The sequence below is a fragment of the Thunnus maccoyii genome, chromosome 19, assembly GCF_910596095.1.
Source record: "Thunnus maccoyii chromosome 19, fThuMac1.1, whole genome shotgun sequence".
Taxonomy (NCBI): Eukaryota; Metazoa; Chordata; class Actinopteri; order Scombriformes; family Scombridae; genus Thunnus; species Thunnus maccoyii.
In genome coordinates, this window is record NC_056551.1 from 4,430,838 (window position 1) to 4,454,658 (window position 23,821).

The window sequence follows — 23,821 nt, forward strand, 5'->3', positions numbered from 1 at the left end:
TTTCCATTTTATTCCTCCCTCCTCCTTAACATCATCCCTTCTCTCTCTGCTTCCTCTTCATCCTACTTCCTCCTTTTCCTCTTCAACCTTTGTCTTTTTCCTTCTTTGTCCCCCCCTTTGTTCTCTTTAAATTGTTCTCCCTCTTCTCCTTCCACCCATTCATCTTCCTCCTCCTCGGAGTTTCCCAGCTTCAGCTAAACCAGCAAACTGTTGTTGACACTCACACATTGTCCTCATACTGTTGCCAGTTACTGCAGACAAAATTAGTCTCCTATTGAGGCTCTTCGGGTACTTTAAGTGCAAAACATCCTGCAATCATGTGGCGTGTTTGTTTTTATTCATTTTACTTAATATTTCCTTCCAACCTTCAACATTTACTGTTTTTTCCTGCTCTTACTTCACACTTCCTATTCCAGTTCCTCCTCTTTGACCTTAACTTGTAGGCTATGCATTCAAATCTGACTGGATTGTAAGCTGTGTTGCTTGCTAGGTGAGGACTGATTATCTGACTGTTGCTTGGTGGTGCGAGCAGCATGCTGCAGGTGATAGTAACATGCTGGGTAGCTTACCATGTTGTTCACTGATGATGTTAGCCGGTGATGTTAGAGAAAGGGATATAGCTTGCTTTGGAGGGCTGTGCTGAGTGTGTGGGTGCAGGTAAAGAGGGGGTGTTTCTGGGACGCTGGAATACACTGTTGAGAGGGTGCCCACCTGAAGACCCTCTAGACACTCCTGCGCTCTTAGGGCATTTTCAGATCTGTGTTTTTAGTCCAGTTCAATTCAATCAATCAATCAATCAATCAATTTTTATTTATGTAGCGCCATATCACAACAAAAGTCATCTCAAGGCACTTTTCACATAGAGCAGGTCAAGACCGTACTCTTTAATTTACAGAGACCCAACAATTCCCCCATGAGCAAGCAGCAGTTGCAGCAGTTGAATCAGACCATGGTTCTTTTTCCCCCTTTGTGTGATTCGTTTGGGCAAAATAACCTTGCAAGAGATCCTTTAGAGAAGGTGGTCTCGGTCAGGTCCCAAATGAACTCTGGAGTGGTTTGTTTGTGGTGGGAACTTGATCCAACCTTGATACAATCCAACTACTAGGTGTACTCTATAAGTTTTAGCAAAACAGCTCTTGCAGCCAGGTGTGCTTTGCATACTGGGATCCAGATTAGGAAATTTAACAGTTGCTAACCGTTAGCTGGAGAATGAATCAAGATCCGACCTGGACTGGCGCAATGTAGTACTTTGTATTTGAGCAGTGGACTTTCTTCAGGACCTTCCTCCTGTGTTTGTGTCCTTGCTCCTGCCCCAGACACATCTGAACAATAAGTGGAGTGAACATTCTTACGTGGCTTGTAGTGCTTTTGCATTTTGGTTCACTTGGATTTTTCTCTGTTTGAAAAGTGGAAAATGCACCAAATTCATCAACTCATTCACTGATTCAGACCAGAGCAAACAAACCATAGGATTGAAAATGCCCTTACACTCACACACACATTCATTCATGGCTGAGTATCTGCTCTTTGCTTGGGTGAGAGTAGGATTGAAAGGCAGCTTAAAGGTAGGTCAGGGCTAGAGAATGGTGTCACCTGTCAGAAAGGCTCAAGAGATTTATAACAGCACAGCCTGATACCCAGCGCAGGGCCTAATGATAGGTCAAAATGTGACGTAAGTGGGCTTCCATAGGAGTGTTTTGGAAAGTTTTGCCATTTCATTTTGCGCATGCATAACTGAGCAGCCAAACTTATAAAAATAAAAATACATGGCAAGCCTAGCTAAGACATGTAGTGACTATCCCACATGAATGTGAATAAAGCAAGTCAAAACTGAGCACAAACTGCTTATACAGTTCAAGGGGTTAATTATTCTGCAGCATCTGAGAAAAAGAGGATACGAAGACATAGAGGGAGAGGAGGGAGGGTATGATGAAGATGGAGAGGAAATCACACATCACATCACATGCTGGTCACCACTGACCACAATACCTTTGATGCTTTTTTTTTTTTTTTGCACAGATGTTACATTTTCTTCTTTTACTTAACCAAAAGCCATTTTGCAGCTTACATCAAAACAAGACCTCTACGTGATATAACTTGGAAATAATCAAGGCTATTTTAGCATATTCAAATTCAAAACATCCTGTTTCCTCCCTTATGTTCATCCTCTGCTTCCTCCATTTCTTCCTCTGCCCTTCCTACTTCAAGTCATTCACCTTAGACTGAAACGAACCTGAACTCGTACAAACGCGGATTTGCAAGTTTAACATATATTCTCATTGTAGAGCATATGCATTCTGATTCTGTTTATTGAGGGTGTTTAATGTACAAATGTGACGTAAGTTGACTTCCCAGAGACACACTGAATCTTTACACCGCAGAGACCAGCGGGTTAAACCATCTGGTTTAGAGTTAGGGGTGGGATAGAGGAGGGAAGCAGCACAATGGTTCATCCCAGCTTTTGTTTTATTCTCAGTCTTTGGCAGCGCTGGCACCAGAGTGGCACTGCCAAGTCCCTGTGTGTGTGTGTCTGTGTGTGTGCGTGTGTGTGTGTGTGTGTGTGTGAGAGAGAGAGAGAGAGAAAGAGAGAGAGAGAGATATTTTCCAACCCCCCCCCCCCCCCTTTTCCACACATACACACACATACTGACATACATGCACAAGCACACACACACACACACATACACACTGTAAATTGTCTGGAACACCCTTAGTGCCATCTGGTCTTGTGACAGGCCAGACAGAGTGTATATGTGTGTGTATGTGTGTGTGTGTGTACTGTAAGTGTGTGTGCATGGAGAGAGAGAGAGAGAAAATGGAGAAGAGGGAAGTGTGCATACGTGTTATGGTTTTGTGTGTGTGTGTGTGTGTGTGTGTGTGGCATTATTGTGTGATTGTTCATCTGTGCAAAAGTAAAAAGAAGGGGGGGGGGAAGACAAATATAGTGTCCAAAACACACACTTTCTCTCTCACACACACACAACAGTATCAGCAGAAAATTCATGCCACCATCTCTGGCTGTGTTTGTGTTCATTTGGATGTCCTTCCCTGATGTTTGATTGGTGTTTTGGTCCAGTGTGAATCTAGTTTAGTTCTTGTTTTTGACATTTTTCTAACGGACTCCTACATGACAGGCAGGGGATTTGTGAGCCCTGCTGAAGTGTCCTGGAACAAGTCAGTGATTTTTCTACAAGCTTCACTGATACATTTCTGTAGCTGACCTGACCTTTGACCTCTGATGTTGTGGATTTCTCCTCTGATGAGTTGAGTTTTATTACCAGAGTATTTGTTTTGACTAGCTCAAGCTGCTGGAGGCCCGAGATATGAGAGGAAGGGACGGTAGAAATTGTTTTACCTTTGTTTTTTTGTCTTTATTTGTTTTAACATCTATTTCTTTAAACCTTATTTCTGGTAGTTTTATTATTATTTTATTATACATTTTATCATTTTTAAATTTTGAATACAGTAGCACACTGACACTCTGCTTGGTAAAATCACCAACTGTTGGGTTAAGTGCTTGTTTGAGGACACTTCAGCAGCCGTTGATAATAAAAGACAGTGTTGCTTGAGAAAGGAAGGAATGGTCGGTCATAACTTTCCACTGAACTTCTAACCATGGCTATATTAGTGCCTTGCTCAGGGGAACTGAACCTCTAATCTTGACAGTTAGTGCCTTGTGTATGGGAACTGAGCTGCAAACTGAACCTTTCATTGATAAAATAGTGAATTTTGGCAAATGCACACTTAGTGAATGTTGGAAGGAAAGCTTAAGAGAGAACAATGGGTCAGATCTTGACTGCATGTGTGTGTGTGTGTTTGTGCATGCGTACGTGCATGTGTGTGTGTGTGCGTGTTTGTGTGTGTGTGTGTGTGTTTCTGAGACACATGCAGGTTGACCTGAGGAGACCAGACCACTTCTTCCTCATTGGCTAAAGAACATCTGGCAGTCTGAGTATGCGTGTGTGTGTGTGTGTGTGTGTGTGTGTGTTTGTGTGTGTGTGTGTGAGAGAGATACCACATTGATCTCCCCTCTCACATTCCAAACTGTCAGGACTCTGAATAGCAAGAACTCCTCACTCCAAACATTACTCTCTCTCTCTCTCTCTCTCTGACTTTCTCTCTCCCTCACTTTTCCTCTTTTCATTCTTTTCTCTATTTCCATTCTTTCATTTTGTCACTCTTCCCTCTTTCTCTTCCTTCGTCTTTTCATTTTTTCCCTCTTTCTCTTTCCTCTTACTTTCTTTTCTCTCTTTTCATTCTGTCTCTCCCCGCTCGCTCTCTGTCTCCCTCCCTTACTCCCATTTAAACTTCGTAGCAAATTTCATACACTGTCTTCATCATAAACGGACAGCTTTTAGCTAATTGTGATTGTGATTAGTGTTCAGTTAATTGCACAATATCAACACCAATGCATTTCAACTCTAAAGACTGGAACTGAGCTGTAAACATGAGACCCTTCTGAGTCACACATCTTAAATACTGATTATTAGACTTGTATATAAAAGGACTACATCCAGTGATATAAAACACACTTTTAACACAACTTTTAAAGAGACGTGATGAAATAAAAATGTAATAGTCAGGACACGGAAAGACTTCTGACAAGCAGTTTGTCCCTGAAAACTTGGGACTTGACTTAAACTCATATTACATCAGATGTGACTTGGATATAGCCTAAAGGGCTTGAAAATATACTTTGCTTTGTCTTAAATAATTAGACTTGACTTGGACTCGTCCTAAAGGACTAGAGTCTTGACTTTAGACTTAACTTACTCTGACAAACTTGAGACTTGTGGAATTTTCTCAAATCCTTTCAGACTTGACTTGGACATGTCTCGCTTGGCTTGGCACCTGACTCGAGACTCCTCTGATATACTTGAGGCTTGACATGGACTTGTCCCGAAGGACTTGAGCGTTGACTTGAGACAGAAATACTTGAAACCTGATTCAGATTTGGGACCTGACCTGAGACATGCTTTGAAAAAAAACAGATTTGATTTGAAATGGACTCAAATCACTTCAGACTTTACTTGGACTTGTCTCAAATGGCTTGACTTGTCCTGTATGATATCAGACGTGACTTGGACTAGAATGAGATTCAAATTCATTTTTTCTTAATCTTCTAAACTGGCTGCCTGGCTAGGCTGAGTTATCCATGCATCACCACAGAATGTTTATTTGAAAAATTGAGAATTACTGCTGTGTATTTGTGGTTGTTTGTCTTATTTGACAGCTTTGTGTTTGCAATAACTCCAGGCAGAAACCTCCACTTTCACACTGTGTTTTTAGCCTTTGGTTAAGAGGACGTTTAAGAGGACATTAGTTAGTTTTCGGGGGATTTTCTTCCCCCCCGACTTTCCTCTTTTTCTCTCATTTTCCAGCCTGCTGCCTGTTGGATGGCCATCCTTCGACAGCTTGAAGCCATTTGAAGGACCAATTATCCAATAAATGCGGCTTTATAAAGTTGTTTCCCGGCTGCTGTGTTCTTGGAAGGCAGAGGTGTATATCGACAAGATTTATAACACTGGAGCTTTAAAAGAAATAATCACCAATTGTGAGGATGTGACACCTCCTTTCGCAAAACAAACAATAAAAAAAACAGTTTTGCATTACGATGCTTCGTTATCGGTGTTGCCAATCTAAAACCAAAAGTGAAAATAAACTTAAGTCTTGATACACAATACATACACTACATTTATAAGTATATGGACACATGAACATTACACCCATATTTGATTGTTGAGAATAAAAAAGACCAGTCAAGACTATGAAAAACAGCCCTAGGCCAAATGTATGTCGATAGCGGTGTCCACACACATATCAAATGAATTTTAGGCAATGATTATTTTCTAAATTTTTAATATTTTTTATGTTTCACAGATTCATTGATTATTCCTGTAGATGAACTCTGGTCCAAACGTGATTTTTGCCAGAACAGGTTTTCCTCAAACAACAAAAGGCAAACGTCTTGGAGGTCTTCATCAGGGTTTAAAACATTCACACGGTCAAAACTGATCATTTCTTAAATCGTCTCATGACCAAGCCATGCAAGCAATAAACATTTTTTATTATATATTCCATACTGCTCCATACTTCTTTTTTTTGTTGTTTGAAGATTGCAGTCTGGAGCAGCACCGGCTGTTTATTGAGAGCATCTTTCTATGGACAGAATAGTTTTTTCTATTTTAAACCACTTTAAGTTGTATTTGTCTCTTGGAAACATCAGTTGATTAAACATACAGTAAGGATGTATATATAAGGGGACTCTGGAGGTTTTTCTTTTTTTTTGTTTTTCCACTGCCGTAACTTTTTCATACAGAAGGCTCTGGGTGCGGCCAGAGGTTTTAAATACTTCAGTCCTGACTGAGGAAGCAGAACTAATTGCTTCAGTGACTCTGTAAGAGGGGAGGCAAGGCGAGACCAGGGGTCTGTCACTTCAGCACGCGCGTGTGTGTGTCGGGTAATAACATCTGTGAGCGTTAACCCAGTGTATTTCAGTGTCTGTTTAAACAGTCCAATTTGATTAAGACCACCTTGTTGCCCTAAATTAATCATTCCTTGTACCTCGTTGGAAAAAAGGTCTGTGTTTGGGAAGCAGGAATCTGGAACAAAGATCAGTAAATCTTCACTATGAGGCACGGCCATATTTTCAGGAAAACATGCGCTCCACTCCCTGTTTCCTCAATAAACTGTTTCCGCCACTGAATGAGTGTTTAAGCTGTGAAGTCTTTACCTTTTCTGGTGCATTGAATGTACCCTGAATTTCAGACATAAATTTGAATTCAGCCTTTACTTGAACTTGGAGGAGACACACTGAGGATCAAGAGCATATGTTCTTGAGTGCAGTGCTCTCAACATACAAGAACACATGGACAAAAAAAAGTAATTAGAAGAGTAATTTGACTTAGTCGAGCTATAGGTGAGGACAGATTTATTGGGGAAATGAACTGAAAAGATAGAAATTCAAACACAGACTAAGAGTTTTATGCTCCGAAATAGCAAGAAATTTAGTTTTTATTTTTATCTGATAATCTTTTTCACTTTTACTCTAGTCATACACATCACTTACGTCTTTAGAGCAACACATTCCCCATCAGAGATTGTACCTGTTCAAGGAGCATTCCGACATTTAGGTCAGTCTTCTTCTTCTCTGTTATCCCAGAGTCAGATGAGAGGATGTCAGTTTCGTTTTCTTGTGTCCAGCACAGAGAAAGAAGGTGTTTAGCCTAGCTTAGCACAAATGGAACTAGGAGCTAGCTCCATCAGTGGGTGTGATGACCACACGCAGCATCATTTAGGCTAAACATGTTATCATCTTCAACATCTCCACTGGAGGCACGGAGACGAAAATGATATCTGTCTTTTTATTAGACTCTGTGTCAGAGACCAAGATTATTTCCCAAAATGTCTGTTCCTTTAAGTACCGTACATTGCAAAAGAATGTGGACAACCATGTGTTACACCCATATGTGTTTGTTGAACATGTCATTCCATTCATGCTAAAGGTTGGATGGGGTTGAGGTCAGCTGTCTGTGTGGGAAGGTCAAGTTCTTTCACATGAAACTGAACATGAAATGCGAAAACCTTTCACATGAAACTGCGAAAATCTTTTTATGGACCTGGCTTCGTGCACGGGGTCATTGTCAAGTTGAAACAGGAAAGGGCTTTCCCCAAACTGTTGCCACTTTGGTGGAAGCACACTATTGTCTGAAATATCATTGTATCCTGTAGCATTAAGATTTTTATTCAATGGAACCAAAAGGCCAAGCCCCAAACAGGTCAAACAATCCCTAAAGTAAGTAGACGAGGGTGTCCACATACTTTTGGCCGTATAGTGCACTTTACTTGTGCATTGTAGCTTTTTCCAGCTACTATCATGTATGTGGATGTGTGTGTGTCGTAGCGTGCAAGCTGCATGTGTACAGACGGTCTCATTTGGCAGCCTGTCTGCAAGAATGTAACCTGAGAAACACACACACACACATGCACACACACATGTACACACAGGCGTTCCCACACTACCTCTCTCTCTCTCTCTCTCTCTCAGATGTAAGCCTTTTGTCTGCCCTCGACCTCTTTTTTTTCTCTCCCCCTCAGTCGGTGCAGGTGTTCATCATGAGGCAATAAAACAAGTAGTGACTGTTCTCCGTTCCGAACACGGCCCACGCTCACGCGGCTGCAGACCCCTCTACCCCCGGCCCTGCTCCACATTTACTCAGCTCTTTCTAATTTGTAGCTCTGCGTGTTAGAAATGTGGGTGTGTTTAAGTGTGTGTGTGAATGAATATGTGTACAGTGGCAGTCATCTTGCATAAATCTTGTCTTAAAGTCTTAGGTCATCTTTTTTCTTCTTTTTGTCTGAAGGTAAATATGACTTCATGTTTTATTTACGTTCATACACACCAAATCTAACTGTTGTATATCTTATAAGGTTTCACAACACCTTCTCTCTCTCTGTTTTTTTTGGATCTGTCAACAGAAGTGAAATCAGCATTTTTTAATGAACTTTTGGAGAAACACAAGCTTTTTTAAAGATGAGCTTACCTTGAGGTGACATGCATTGTATCTAACATATTGCTATTACGGACAATAGTTGTTTTTGATGTAACCTTCCGTGATTTTTAGCAATGACTCAAACTGAGATCCATACATCAATTAGATACTGAAATGACTCTGTTGCTCAGCTCTGGACACTTTCCTGTCTCCTCAGTATCGACAGCCTCGTCACTCTTCCAGGGCAGCATGTTGTTTTGTAACTTTGAAATCTTATGCAAGGATTAAAAAAAACAACAATCGTAGAATCAGGATACATATTTATGAGCTTCACATGTTTGTGGTTGACAGCTAGCGGAGCTAAATGCTAATGTCAGCATGCTAACACACTGACAGTGGTAATATACTGATGTTTAGCAGGTGTAATGTTTTGCATATTCACCATCTTAGCTTATCGTGTTAGCACGCTAACATTAGCTAATTAGCACTAAACACAAAGTACAGCTGAGGAACTGATGGAAATGTCATTATTTATGCAAATATTTTGTAATAAAACAAAATATTAGACAATTTGGAATTTTGACTTGATGAAAAGTTAAGGAACCAACAAAGTTTTTTGCATGGCAAAAAAAAACTGGAGAAAAAGAGTTGCTGACTTGTTTGTTGCCATCCTACATGCATCTTTCCTGCATACATACTGACTCAGAGGTACTATCATTTATCACTTATTGATGGACAAACACAGATATATCTGTGATATGGTAATATTGCAGACGCTACAGGTCTGTGTGAGTGTGCCTTTTTTTTTTCAGGCATAATCCTGTTGACTCATGCAGGATTTTTAATCATTATGCAAGCAGTGGAGAAAACTCAGATGTTTTAAGTTGTTTTATTAATGTTTATGCTACACTCATGTAACTGGTCTAAAAGAGAGTGAGCGAGAGAGTGAGCAACAGAGAGAGAAACTCAAACTAAGACTGAAACTTGGTGCCATATTTGAGGACATACAGTTTACTGGAACACAGTGTACTTACAGCCTGTCAGATTTCCATATGAATGAACTTAGATGATGCTGCCTGTGCTGCAACATGTGTGTCCTGCAGGATCCTGCTGCAGCACTGAACCACATGCATCGCTGCACCGTGACTCTCTACTCTAAACATACCACATTAGTTTGTATTTAGACCAGAAAATGTCCTCAGAAACTACTGTGAGCTCTGTTTGTGGTGTACATTTTTTAAATCAGTCAGCTGGTCAAAGGTCATGTTAAACTGTAGTTTTCCTGAATCTACTGGTTGTTTGGTTTCATTCTCCACTGTTCAAATCTCCTCTAACCATATATAGCAAATCATATATACGTGGTTAATACTGTTTCAACTGTGGTTTGTTTTTGTCTTTGTGTTTGTGAGCCCACGTGAATGCAGTTTTTTTTTTTTTTCAGCAAGGTCATTTGTGTGTGTGCGTGTGTGTAGTGTGTGTACACCAGACCACGGTTCTCTTAATAGTAATAATGTGAAATGTGAAGCAGCAGGTTCTGTTCTTTGTTAACATAATGACTGCAGTTATAGAGTCTGACAGCCCCGCACACACACACACACACACACACACACACACACACACACACACACACACACACACATACACACACACACACACAGTCTATGCAGCCCACTCTGTGTATTTTTACTCAAACTCACACCGTGTTTTGTAGTAACACCATCCTTTTGGAAAAAACCCACCACAAACTCATGAAATTTAACTGAAAATCCTATTTTTTTCCAAGTAGTTCCTAAGTAGCGACGATAAACATGTGCTCTGTTTATCATCCTTTTCCTTTACACAGTTTAATTTCCATTTTTTGCAGAATCTTTTACCAACTTGTTTGCAGAAGTAAGCTTTATAGAACTTTGCTTTTCAAAGTTTTTATTTTCAAAAATGTTGTATATGCACCTTGCCTTGCTGACAGTAATCTCATCCCCAGAAACTTGTTGGATCCTACATTTGCAAAACCTTCTTTTAAACCTGCATAATTACATAAACTTGCGGCCTTCTTCCTCATCTCCTTCTTTATTGGCACATTCCTACCTCTTACAGCAGGTTACTACCACCTACTGTTACTGCAGCTCTGCATAAATGTGAATTATATCAACCCTAGGTTCATAGAGTGTTTGTAGGTCAATGTCATGGAAGTACCATGAGAGCTGGATACCAGACTCCAAATGGTATCTATTTATTTAAATGAAAGTTGCTGACCAGTCAAAGAAGTTCTCTCTTCCCATAGTACATACAGTACAGGGCTGGAAACTGTACAGAAAAGATTTTACATAAAATAAAACAATTAATACAGTCCATAACAGGAATGACTCTAGAGAACAACTACATTGTTTGTCACTATGCTGTGTCTAGTGTCTCCCTCCTAACTGCTGGCTTCTCCATAACTACCCATTCACCATAAATAAAAATACTTCTCCAATCAACTCGCATGTACACACTCCAAATGTGTATTACTGTAGTGCAAAAGATTTACAAATATTAAACCATCAGAATTCAAAAATTTAGAGGTGTCCTGTCAATAGTTTTAAAAACATTTCTTTTACAATAGTGGTGTATGTGGAAAAAGCTTTTTGCACTGCATAATTATTTTATTTGATCATAAGCAGTGTCCTCACAAGCATACATGACTTTAACCAAAACACACTACCTGTTGTGTGAAGTTAGTGTTTATGTCAGTCAGGAAGACCAGCGGTCTGTTTGGAACATAATTCAGTTTTGTCCTTAAATGAGTGCTGTTGTTGTCATTTTGGATAGTTTAATACTCACACACACACACACACACACACACAAACATACACACATACACATGGACATGCTTTAATATGTTTAGAGAGAGCAGCAGAGCTCTCCTTCCTGCGTGCCCAGACAAGTATTATGTGGTTTTCAAAGGGGAAGCCTTCACTTTAGTGTGTGTGTGTGTGTGTGTGTGTGTGTGTGTAAAATGGGTGTGGGTGTTTTCTTGAGATCAATGCAGTTATAGAGAGCAGCGGGTTTTGACTACACACACACACACACACACACACACACACACACACACACACACACACTCTCCAGCGAGGCCTGTTCTTAGTCAAGTGTCACGCTCTGCCCTTGTGACATCTGGTCCCTGAAACCTCTGGAGTCCCCCGTATGTATGTGTGTTAGTGTGTGTATGTGTGTGTAAGTGTGTTAAAGTGCATGCATGTCTGTGTTTGATTAACTAACCATTCTGCGTCTGTGTGACAGACCTTGCCAATATTCTTGTACTTGTTGTAAACCAACCTCCTCTTGAGTGTAGCATGCACGCTGTACTGCTGCTGCACCACCAGAGGAACTTTGTGTAAACTATACAGTGTAGATCATGCAGCAGCTTCCCTGTCTGAATCAGGCCTTTCTGATAATACAAAGAGTGTTTGGATTGTTCAGAAATGGTTTTGTATGGGGAGTCTTTTTGGGCCATTTGTGTCATGTGACCTGCAATACTGACTGTGACCACTATGCCAAAATTACCTCACAGCTCAGCGCTGTTCCTGAAGAAATGTTAGGCTAGCAGCTGTTTTTCAAAACAGCCAAAGCTCCACATCCTCACCTAGCTAGCTTCTTTTCCATGAGCTTCTATATCTCAGTGTATGTTCTCATAAAATGTTTCATCAGTCCTTCTGAAATCCTGAAAGATGTTCCTGGGATTTTCTTCAGCCAAATCTTGTCTCTTAACAAAAGTCAAACAGCAATTTTTGTTAGTGTTCAACTACTGCAGCTCCCATGATGCTTTGACAGTGCTAAGCTAAGGCTGCATCAGACTGACAGTAGCATCTGTACAAAACAATGCAGACTCGTCATTCATTTCAATATGACTGCTGTGTTGCCACCACATGAAGTGCTGCATCATCAGCAAAATGGTTTAACTTTGCTCCGTGCAATGTCACCCGGCAATTAAAAACAGGGAGGTGCACATTCCATAGAAACCATGCAGTATTTAGCTTAAAAGTGCCCTAAAAGGTGTAAATTGCTGTACAGATGCAGACGAATATTGCTGTCATACTGCATTTGGCTAGACAAGACATCTTCTAGTCAAAAATTGACTAGATTCTTTAGTAATTAAAAGTAATTAATATGTAAACACTTTATCTGCTAGCATGGCTAGCTCCTGCAGTTTACATACCCTGTCTACGCTCTTTCCTATCCTATCTGTTTTTTATTCTACAACATGAATCAACAACGCCTATACCAAAACCTTAAGAGTGTGAAATTTAGAGTATAGTTCAGGATGTTTGTCCTCTCTGAATTGTGTAGTTGTGTGTAAAACAATAGGGCTATAAACTGTTACTGATACAAGATGGCTTTCTTTACTGATCTCTTTAGTTTAGATCCCAATTCAGCTACTGGAAACTAGCTAGCTAGTTAGCATTTTCAAGCTCTGGTACTTTTTTGTTGTTGTTCTGTACATACACAGCTTCACAGTAAGCATTTTAAGCAGTGCACATTGGTAGCATCACATAAAAGCCAAAATACCCTTGAGGGCTGCTGTTTATTGGGATTAATGGGAGGACTTCGTACCTCCACACACCACAGTTTTCCCGCAATCACTACGAAAAACGCCATCCTGGGGATTATTTCTGCAGCATATTTCTCACTGTGGATATTTTAAAAGTAACTGCAGCCCATTGCAATAACAGCAGTCTCTCAGAGGATGAAAAAACACGCACACATGTAGCATGTTAAGTGTGAATTAATTGGATTGCTGCTGTTTTCAGCCACACTTTATGAATCTCATCTGTGGTAGGATGTGGAGTTTGGGTTTGCAACAATACAAATTGGCCTGATGGCAAACAAACTGGAGCAAATTAGCACTAGAAATGTTTACCTGTTTCCTTAACAAGCTGCATTCTCACTCTGCTGAGGCTGCCGCAGATTCTCTTTGCAGACTCAAACAAACTAAACTGTGTCGTCCTCCGAGTGTGGGAATGTGTTACATATTCCTCCAGTGGAACCGTTTTTCATGTATTGTGTTTCTGTTTCTGTTTAGACACAGTGTCACAGTGAAATCCGAGTTTGATAGTGGGAACTTTGACTGAAATTAAGAGTTTGTTTTGTTTTGAGGCAAATTATTATTATTATTATTATTTTTACCGGTTGGTGAAATGAAAGGGCCGCTCCACTGATTTTACACATAAAAATCAGTTTAATACTCATTACTCAACTTGTGAACACAGATGTATAACGTCTTCTGTGGCTCTCTGTCAAGTCTGACAGAATCACTCATCATGATGTCATATTGATGTTGTCATGGTTATTTTCAGGTTGGACTTGGAATTTATAACAGAAATCTGTTTCACAAACTCAGGACATGGAGTATGAAAGATGTGGGTGTCTAATGAAGAGACACTATCCAGTTTCATTTGGGAAATGTAGGATCCAGTGTTTTTGGAGCTTGAGACTTGAGATAGTCAGGATATATTGGCCTCAGCTGCTTTGACTTTGACCTTCTTCTTTTAATCTGTCTCCTGTGAGTCCTTCAACTTTATGAAAGTGGACCTTTTCTGCTTTTCAGTCCCCATCTCTCTTTCCCTTCATTGCCTGTCATCTCTCCACTGTCGACTGTCAAATAAAGACATAAAATGCCCCCCCTAAAATTTATTGTATATTTATTTTATTGAGTCAAAGGAGGAACATGAAGTATATTCCTATAGTATTCATGTATTAAAGCTGAAACTGAAGAAAAAGTTGATTGTAGTCGACAACAATTCATTGTTTTACCTATCAATCAAAAATAAACATTCTCTGGTTTCAGTTCCTCCTCAATTTTTTTCTCATTTAAAGTCTTTGGGTTTTGGACTGTTGGTCTGACAAAGCAAGGAATTTGAGCTTTGGGGAATGAAAATGGACATTTTTTTCACAATTTACAGATGCAATAATGAAAACAATCATTAGCATCATTGCAGCTCTACGTTTGCATAAACGAGGGATGGTGGAGACTTAGCACCAGAAAATTGTACCTCTTACTAGTTTTGCTGTGGACTTTATTATCAACATATCTACTGATGTTCTGGTAAAAGTGGAGACTGCTCACTTATAAAAAAAAAAAAGATGGTAGTCCTTCGTGTGACACTTATAGGTTGTACGAGTTGAGTCCGTGTTAAGGTCGAAAGTCGGGTCAGGTGACGATAAATTTCCACCACCCTCTTTATAACTATCTACTTCCTGTTTCTGTTTACGTCACCTCCAACTGATCTTTCCCATCGGAGGAAGAACGTTTCTCTCACTTTTCATTAGTAAAGGTTGATATTTGCATTTTCACACTCCAGGCTTTTCCTTCAAAGTCAAATGGTTAAATGGTTGAAGGATTTTATGTGAGATAAACTTAGCTCTACAGAGTTACCGAATTTGATGAAATCGTGGACGGTTAAGTTCTCATGAAGTGGCCGCTGCTTACAGTAGCTTCAGTTATTTGGTTGTTTTCAGAGAAGTTGGGGGTTTTCAGGACGTCCCAAGGGTCCTTCAGTAAGGGACTCGCAGGCCAAATGAGGAACAACTTTGTTCTGAGGTCTTTTATAGGTTTCAGTCTCCTCACTGTCAGCACAAACACTAGATACAATAGACGCAGTGGAGACAGCCGAAGCAGACGTCTCTATGATATTATTGTCACGTGTGTTTTACTGTAGGTATTTGTACGAACCTGAGTATCGCTCTGATATTTAAAAATTTCAGGCATTTTTCATGCACCAACTCCTCAAAGTTTGCTGTTGAAAGTACACAAGTGATGGCAGGAGGAGGGAGAGGAAAGAGGAGCAAAAGGAAAGGATGGGGGAGGGAGGGAGGAGCAGAAGGAAGGGACCAGGATGAGAAGGAAATAAAAACAAATGGAAAAGAGAGTAAGAGGATCGGCGAAAGGGGAAGAGGAAAAGGTGGAAGCAGAGAGAAAGAGAGAGATCTCACCAGGGAAAAGAAGAGAAAACTGTCTCTCTCTCAGTCTCCGTCTCTCCATTAAATTTCACAAATTAAAGCGGTATTATCTTGAAATATTTAAAGGTTAGATGAATGTCGATAATGGATCTCGACAGCCATTAAGCTGTAATTGCTCTCTAATGTAGTTAGTGAAAGACATGGGATACAATTTGCAGCAAACACAGAGTGGGTGATGGTGGGGGAGGTTGGGGGGGAGTGAAGAGGGAGAGAGAGAGAGAGAGAGAGAGAGAGAAAGACAGAGATAGAGAGAGGTTGGTTTTTGTTTATTGATTTTCGTCTCAGCCTCTGATTTAAACCAGAGCTGTTGTTCTCTGCATTAGGTCTTAATAAGGCAAGAACAGAAACAGAGCATGATTAACTAATCAGAGAGAGGCAGAGGGGTGAGAGACCCAGAGAGAAAGAGAGAGAGAGCGAGAGAGATAGAAGTGAGGGGAAGGTGAGATTCTAACACCAGAAAGATGTCGTTTTTAACATCACCTCTTAAAGTGTAACATTGATTTAGAGCAGGCGTGCCAAACCTGGGGATTGGGGCCCGCCCAAGGGATCGTGAAGTAAATCTGTTGGGTCTTGAGATGATTAGTAGGAACCAACATGTCTCACACACTGTCAGTCAATAGCAATGTTTCTGTTCTTAGATCTTTATCAGGTAAAATTCAATTAGTCAACAGCACTGACAACATACTACATAAAACTTACATTGAGAGAGTCCACCAATCAGAGGACAGAGTTTTTTTTAGCAAAACCCGCAGTGCATTTACATGTTTGAAGTCTAACAGATGTGTTTAATGCATTTCCTTTCTCATAATTATTGATTTTATTATTGATTTATTTGCATTTTTTAAATGCACTAAGTAAACCTTGCAGTCTTCTTCTTCACAGCCTTTGTTGACGCAGTGCTATGCTCCTTGACACCCGCAGCAAGTATCACCTGTATTCTTGTGCACACATGTGTATCCTCATGTGAGTGCAAGATATAAACAAAAGGGGGACCCACTTGTAAGACATTCCCCTATAGCGCTGCCAGTAGTCCAGAATTCCACAGGGTATCTTTAAGGTTAATAAGTTCTTCCAGCTGTGTCGAAGGATGATGCAAGTAGCTATATATTGTATTAAAAAGGATGTTATGTTTATATATATGTATGATTTATATATATTAGTCACAGTAACTCAACATATAATATTACAAAAATAGGTTACTGATGGGGTAATTGCAGAAAAATCAACAATCATCTTATATAAAGATTAAAGATCTATGAAATGAAGAACTGAAACACACATTTCTACAACCCACATTTTCTTTCCTTATGTTTGCTTTTTTTCTCTGGAAATCCTTGATAGTTTTGCCTCCATGGGATGAATATGATTCACGTGAAAGAATCTAAGAAGAGAAAATCACAGTTTGGTTTAACTGCTCACACAGACAAAGACATATGCAGCCTTGTGAGGGGTTGTAAGTGTCAGTTGTAAGGGGTATCAAGCCAAGAAAAGGTTGGGAACCATTGATTTGAAGTGTAATAGACTTCACACAGCAGACACTTTGACATGTCAAAGCAGGAAAAGCAGTATGAATGGAACTGAGGTGTTGTTAATGTTATCAGTTCCACCTGTGCTTTTCCTGCTTGTACTGATGTGTGAGAACTTTTTTTTTTTTATTTAACAAGACAATATCCTACAAAGTGACCGAAATGGTGCATTTGTTTTTATTTTATTCTTGGTCATCTGACACATTTGCATCATTTTATGACACAGGTGTTCTCAATTTGACCAAAAGCTTGTATCTAGAATGAGAAGGTGCTTCACTGTAAAGACCTCAGCCAATCCAGATACCAGGTGAGCCATGTTTCCCTCTCATCAGCACCTTTAAGGGAATACTCAACCAAATATCTAACATAACCCAACTCTATCAACAGAAGTTATTGTGTAATTAGCCATATTTTGGGTTTTTGGGGCTGTGTGTATTTTGAGTATTTGGGACACACTGAGGATAGTGCAGAAGTGGATTATGCTGAAGGAGTTGTTTGAGAGGTCTCTATGCATATTTTTCTGTGACTCTGGATCTCCATTAGAATCCAGTGTAACTGTAGTGAATCCAAGCTGACAGCAGCTGCCGTCCTTCAAGGCGCAGCAAGAGAAATACTTTTCTTTTGCTGTCTTTTTTTAAGCTTACAGGGGGTCAATGGTTGATTCTCAAAACAGTTTTCCAGTGGAATATTCCTTTAAATATGCATTTGTCTGTAGTGTGGTCCATCCAGGAGGAATTTGTAACATGAGGAGGCTCCTCAAGGTGTGCAGATTTTTGTTTTTTTGAAAGCAGAGTGACAGGTCAGAACGTGATTTCTGAATGTCAGAACTCTCAGCATCTGGTGGAGTGTTTGAGTCATTGCTGTCTCTGTGTAATGGTACATAGACATCTGAATAATTGCTCCTTAAATGTATTTTTATAACATCTGGATGTAGATATGAGACAACAATGATTTTTAAAATGTCCCATAATGCAGTGTTTGTTGTCACTCTGATAGAAGTGAGCACACTCTTCTTCTTCTTCAGAAATCTAATCAAGTCCAAAGAAACTGAGTGAATTTCTACAGGCGCTACGTATCTGTGTGTGTGTGTGTGTGTGTGTGTGTGTGTGTGGGTGTGTGTGTGTGTGTGCTTCTTTCTGAGCGTGTGTATGTTGTGTTTCTTGCTCTGTGTGGGTGCGTTTGCTCTTTCGGTCTGAGTGTGTGTGTCATGCTGGTTGTGTGTCAGTGTGTGTGTGTGTGTGTGTGTGTGTGCCTTGCACCCATGCAGACATGCTAACTCGTTAGCGGCTTCTCACTCCTCGTTTCCAGAAAAGGAGGTGCCATCCAGGTGGCAATCCCACGATGCACCTCTCCCCAGTCGGCGTTAACGGTCGCCGTTGGTAACAACCTCGTCAGGGGAGAAAACACGGAATCTGCATTTTACAGAAAGGTTGAACCTTTTACTGTTTCTCAGCGACACCTTTCAATAATCACTTATAAATACTGAACTAATCAGTATCTAATCATGAGTAATTATTTAAATTCTAGTCAGAATTTCCCGAAAAACCATCAGTCTGAATGATAGGAAAATATACAGCATATGAAAATAGTAACGATAATAATTTAAATTTACAAAGCGCTTTACATACTGCAAGAGCAGATAATATGCAGCAGATATAATTTTCCACTGACTCAGATGTTGCAGCGTCTTAGATTTGACTCAGCAGAATCAGTGAAGCGATGCAACAAATAGAAAGAGGAAAGGAAATAATGTCATAACAGTTATATTTTTTTTATCTTGACCTGACATTAAGTGGAAACTTAAGTACAGTGAGTTCCTGGTAAGTCAGACTATTCATAGTATTTCGCTAAAGCGGAAGTATGCACATTTCCAGCTCTATATTTTTAATTTGGGGCTTTATAGAAATATCGTTGCATGATTTACCATTCACTCCAGATGAGCCTACTCTGTTGTGATTGGCCAGCTTCAGGAAGCTTCAGCTGCATCTCAGCCGACTCCCGGCAGCTCAGGAGGCTACGTAAACAGACAGTAGTAGTTGGATTTTGATTTCTTTTTCTTGCTCTATACTCAAAATATAAACTTGTCAAATACATCTGTTGACGTCTGAGCCCAAAGCAATCGCAATAACCTTAGCAACAAAGACTATGGAACGGATCTGATGTCAGTTTGATGAGGAAGTAGAGGTAACTTTGTAAACAGAACGTTCAGAGCAGGCTGAAGCCCTGGCTTTTGACTTTCAGGGAGTTTGTCTATATATGTTCACCTCAAGTTTTGGAATTTTGACCATGTTTAACATCCAACATCTGACATTATAACAGCCAATGAATAATATAAGACAGAAAATCACAAAAAGCATGATATGTCCCCTTTTAAGATTTTATGATAAGCTGATAAAAAAAACATTCAAATGTTGTATTGTAGCTATCAGGACACATGAGATCTGTAAACAACGTAATGTTGTAGTTTAGGTTTGAGGCTGGTTTAGACTGGCCTGACCTCAACTCCATCCAACACTTGACCGCCAGTAAGGCCTTATGGAAAAATCCCCACAGCCAGGCTCAAAAATAGACAGAAGAGTCTAGGCTGTTGTAGCAGAAAAATGGCTTAGTAATGAGATATTAGATAACGTCAGATTGGTGTAACGTTTTGGTGTCCATATACTTTTGGCCATGTGGTGCACAGAGAGAGGCGGGGGGTGCAGATTCTTCCTCCTCACATCTCTGTTGACAGGCTTCTAAATAATTACTGGAAGAGAGAAACAGACAAACACATTAGTTTCAGTCTCACTTATAATCACCGTGTTTGTGCGAGAGAAAGAGTGTGCAGGCCAAATTAGCAGTGTTAGTACTTTGTTAACAACACAGAGTCTCTTACTCTCAGTCTTTCTTTCTTCCTGTCTTTGTTTAATCACTGTTTTTCTTTTGTCTTTGATCAATGATAGCAGTCTGCAGGTATGAAAATGGACTCATCTAGATGAAAACTGAAACAATGTGTCAATGAATCTATTAGTTAATAGATGGGGAATTATTAAATAGACAATGATTTGGATAATCAATTAATTGTTAAAATAATTTCTAAAAGAAAAATTGTGGTAAATTGAACATCTTTGGGTGTTGGACTGATGGTTAGACAAAACAAGCGATTTGAAAAGGTTACCTAGGCCTGTTGAGCATTTTCTGTAACAAGAAACTCTATTCTAAATGCTCTTCATCAGGTCTTGTACTTTAATTGTGCTTTAAACCAAGCCTTCCTCATCTCAGTCTGTGTGTAGTGCTGATGTTTGGCTGGTAAACAGTTAAACTGTTCTGTGAGGTTGCAGGTTTGATGTCCAACTCACTATGTCCTTGAGCAACACTCTGATTTACAACCTGCTGAGGTATTACAGATTAAGATTTATTTATGGACAAAGTAACAAACAAGGGTGCATACTTGTGTCTAGCCCACAAAATGATATTCTGGATCTTGTGAAAGCAAAGCGTGCTGTTCTGTTTTTGTAACATGCGGCAGCAACAGCAACAGCATGCACTGTGTTTTGCTTCTCGTATCATGGTCACATACCTACAATTATTTCTAAATAATTTTCGTTCTTAGCCATACTGTTGGTCAGTTGGTTTTTCCACCACTGAAACCAGACTGTCCAGACTGAAATATATCAACCACTATTGGATGGATTGCCATGAAATGAAAAGACATTTTTGTTTCTTAGTGAAATGTCTCCACAAACTATTTGATAGATTGCCATGAAATTTGATCCATACATTCACGCTCCCATCAGGATGAATTTGAACAACTTTGATGATCCCTTTATGTTCCATATAGCACCATCATCAATTGTCCAGTTCTTTACTTTACAACCAAATTCCTGCAAAACTAATGACACTCCCATCAATTCCAGCTGTAGTTTGTATTAATTAGCAAATGTCAGCATGCTAACACGCTAAACTAGGATCATGAAGGTGGTAAACTTTATACTAACCTACTAAGTTAGCATTTAGCTTAAAGCACCACTGTACCTAAATGCAGCTTCACAGAGCAGCTAGCGTGGCTGTAGACTGTCAGTCTGGTTGGTTGTTTCTCAAGTTTATTTGTCTTTTGGCCCACCTGCATCTAATTAAAATACCTATTGTTTTTACCTGTTACAAGTATTTTACCCATGAGCATCCAAACTATGTAAAATAAAACAGCACAGTGTAGCATCTGACCGTAAGTTGTCAAGTCATTCCAAGCAACATGCATTTAGCATGATGGACTTGATTGTAAGAAACCACTGAGCAGCAGTCAATTCTTCCTGACTCTTTAAGCATGAAGAACTGCATCTGTCTCCTTTAACCCACAATTCCTTGTGTCTTGGGATTACTTCCCACAGAGTAAATTGTTTAGAGGACAGAGACTGACGTGTTCAGTATTTAGTGCCTCATCAGGAGGAACAAAGAGAAATGAGGGTTCTTGGTGTGTAGGTTGTAGGATGTTTCTTTCTCCGCACACTGACTCTGTGTGAGTGATTTCTCAGTAAATGGCTGCTAATGCTGTGTTGCTTTCAGTGGTCATCTATTATTAGCGGGTTGGACCAGAGCTGATGGAATTCACCTGAGGCCCGCTCTCACTTCCCCATCACTGCCGCAAACCAACTGCTACATAACTAATGCACAGGGCTCTTCCTGTACAGGTGCATGTGGTGCGCGTGTGAGAGTGTGTATGTGTGTGTGTGTGCGCGTGCGGCTATTTTTAATCCAATCCCAACCGCAAAGATTCACGACACCCAAATTTATCTTGTCAGGCTGTGGTAGCCACAGCAGCAGCAGCAGCAGCAGCACATTTTTCTTCACATTTACTGGAAAAGAGTCTCACTGCTGCTTCAGTCTGAGATGAAATGATTGGGAAAATCATACGTTTTGTTTTCTTTTTCAACCACCAGAAGGTGCAACGGACGTAACAGAGATGTTGGATAGATGAATTAATGACTCATGCTTTTCAGTAGCACTGTGTGAAACATGATGGTACTGGTAACAGCAGTTAGTAAATTTAAGATTCGTGTGAAACTGGAAAAAACTGGTTGACTTCAAGGAATATCCATTACAAAGAATTTGAAATTGTCTTTAATGTGGCTCATAAGTAGCTAAAAACACAAAGTATTAATGGAATAAAAGCATTTTGAATTAAAAAACTGGTAACTGGTTTCAACTTTATAGGTTCATCTGAATGGATATTTTGAAATGTCCTCACTGGATTGTGTTGGAGCTCTCAGAGGCCAATAATGTGTGCTAATTTATATTTGAACATCTTTTATTCTAAAGTCAATTATTAAATCCAAAATTAGTTAAAGTAACCAGTGAGATCATCAGTGTTAAACTGCCAGACCTGTCTGACATTTTCCACAAGTGAGCAATTTCAAAGGCTCGAGCCATTTTTGTCCTATTCATCCTCCGTATGGAGAGTTGGAGCTTCCCTCTGGACGGACATTCAGATTATCAAAGGCCAGGTCTAACAGGGTGAGAGAGTCTCTCATGGTGGATGATGTTTTAAGCATTGATGACTGGGTTTGATCTTTAGGTTTTATGTCATATTGTCATTGATAGATTTATGTACAGCTTGTGTGGCAGGCTTTAGCATATGCTGTACATATTTTACTGTTTAATGTCAGTCTCATTGGTAGGGGGGCCTTAAAGAGACATGAGCTAAAACTGCCTGTTCAGACAGAGGCTGAACTTAGAGGCTGCATAAAGGGTCAGTGCAAGATAAATTTTTGATTTGAGTTTTTTGAACTGTGAATCATGCAAAGCTACTCTAGTGGGGTCCCAGAATAAAAATATAGAGCCGTAAATGAGCATAATAGGTCCCCTTTAAAATCACAGTTGAATATGAAGTCGTGTTAGCGCCCCCTAGAGGCTTGTGTGTGTGTTACAGTCACAATATATAAAGGAAACAGCATTTAAACCATTATGACTCATTGAATTGAAATCTGCTGAAATGTGGAGTCTAAAGGTTTGTGTATAGTAACAAGAAATTAGAGCCATTAGGAAGGAGGTCAAAGGTCACAGCGAGGTAGAAATGATAGTTCAGTAAATTAAATGCCAATTCATTTTTTATGTCAGATCTTTGAAGTTTAAGTCTTTATTCTCTACTACCACCATGATATACTGCAAACACACACACTAACTGGAAATCCACTTCAAAATCGAGATGTGAGCGGTGCGTAAGTGCCACTGAAGCGTTCTATCCATTCAATCCACAGCAGCTCCGACCAGCGTTCGGACGTCTCGTCTCTGTCCACACAACCAGCTGTCTGTCAGCAGCAGCTCCTGATGTGCTGAGAGGACAGGGGCCGACCAGACTGACCGACAGCAGAAATTTACTGAACCAAAAAAGTTTCCGTGAAGGCACCACGGGAATAAATTGACACTGTTTGTATTTATTGATTCATTGATATTTCCATGGCCACAGCAGTGGGGGTGAAGCACAAGAGTAATGGATGTCAGAAATGCTTGTGGATTAGTCATTACAGTATACTGCTATGGGTAAAAGTCACAGGAGAATGGAAATCATATCTATTCTACCTATTTTAGAAAGAAAAGAACCTATATCTACAGTAGCTGTATCTACTGCTACATATTTCAAAACAGTAAAGGGAAGTTCATCATTCAGTTCATGTAAAAACAATAATAATAATACTAGACATTATGCCTAATTGTATATTTATGGCTAAAACAGATCAAATCAATGACATTGGAAGAATAAGTAAGCAAACAACATGCAATGGACAGTGTAATGGACATGGCAAGAAAGTAAAACAGGTTCAAATGACTTTT

General features: G+C 39.8%; 1 protein-coding gene and 1 long non-coding RNA gene across 10 annotated transcripts in view; one reads left to right on the forward strand and one right to left on the reverse strand.

Moving 5' to 3' along the window:
* Positions 1 to 23,821, forward strand: part of LOC121885499 (transcription factor 4-like) — a 333,572-nt gene that overhangs the window by 119,681 nt on the left and 190,070 nt on the right. The window lies entirely within an intron of this gene.
* Positions 18,176 to 19,738, reverse strand: LOC121885502. The gene is made up of 3 exons (XR_006092574.1): positions 19,677 to 19,738; positions 18,939 to 19,028; positions 18,176 to 18,426 (listed from the first exon to the last, which is right to left on the reverse strand). It is a non-coding gene; the product is annotated as an uncharacterized LOC121885502 (long non-coding RNA).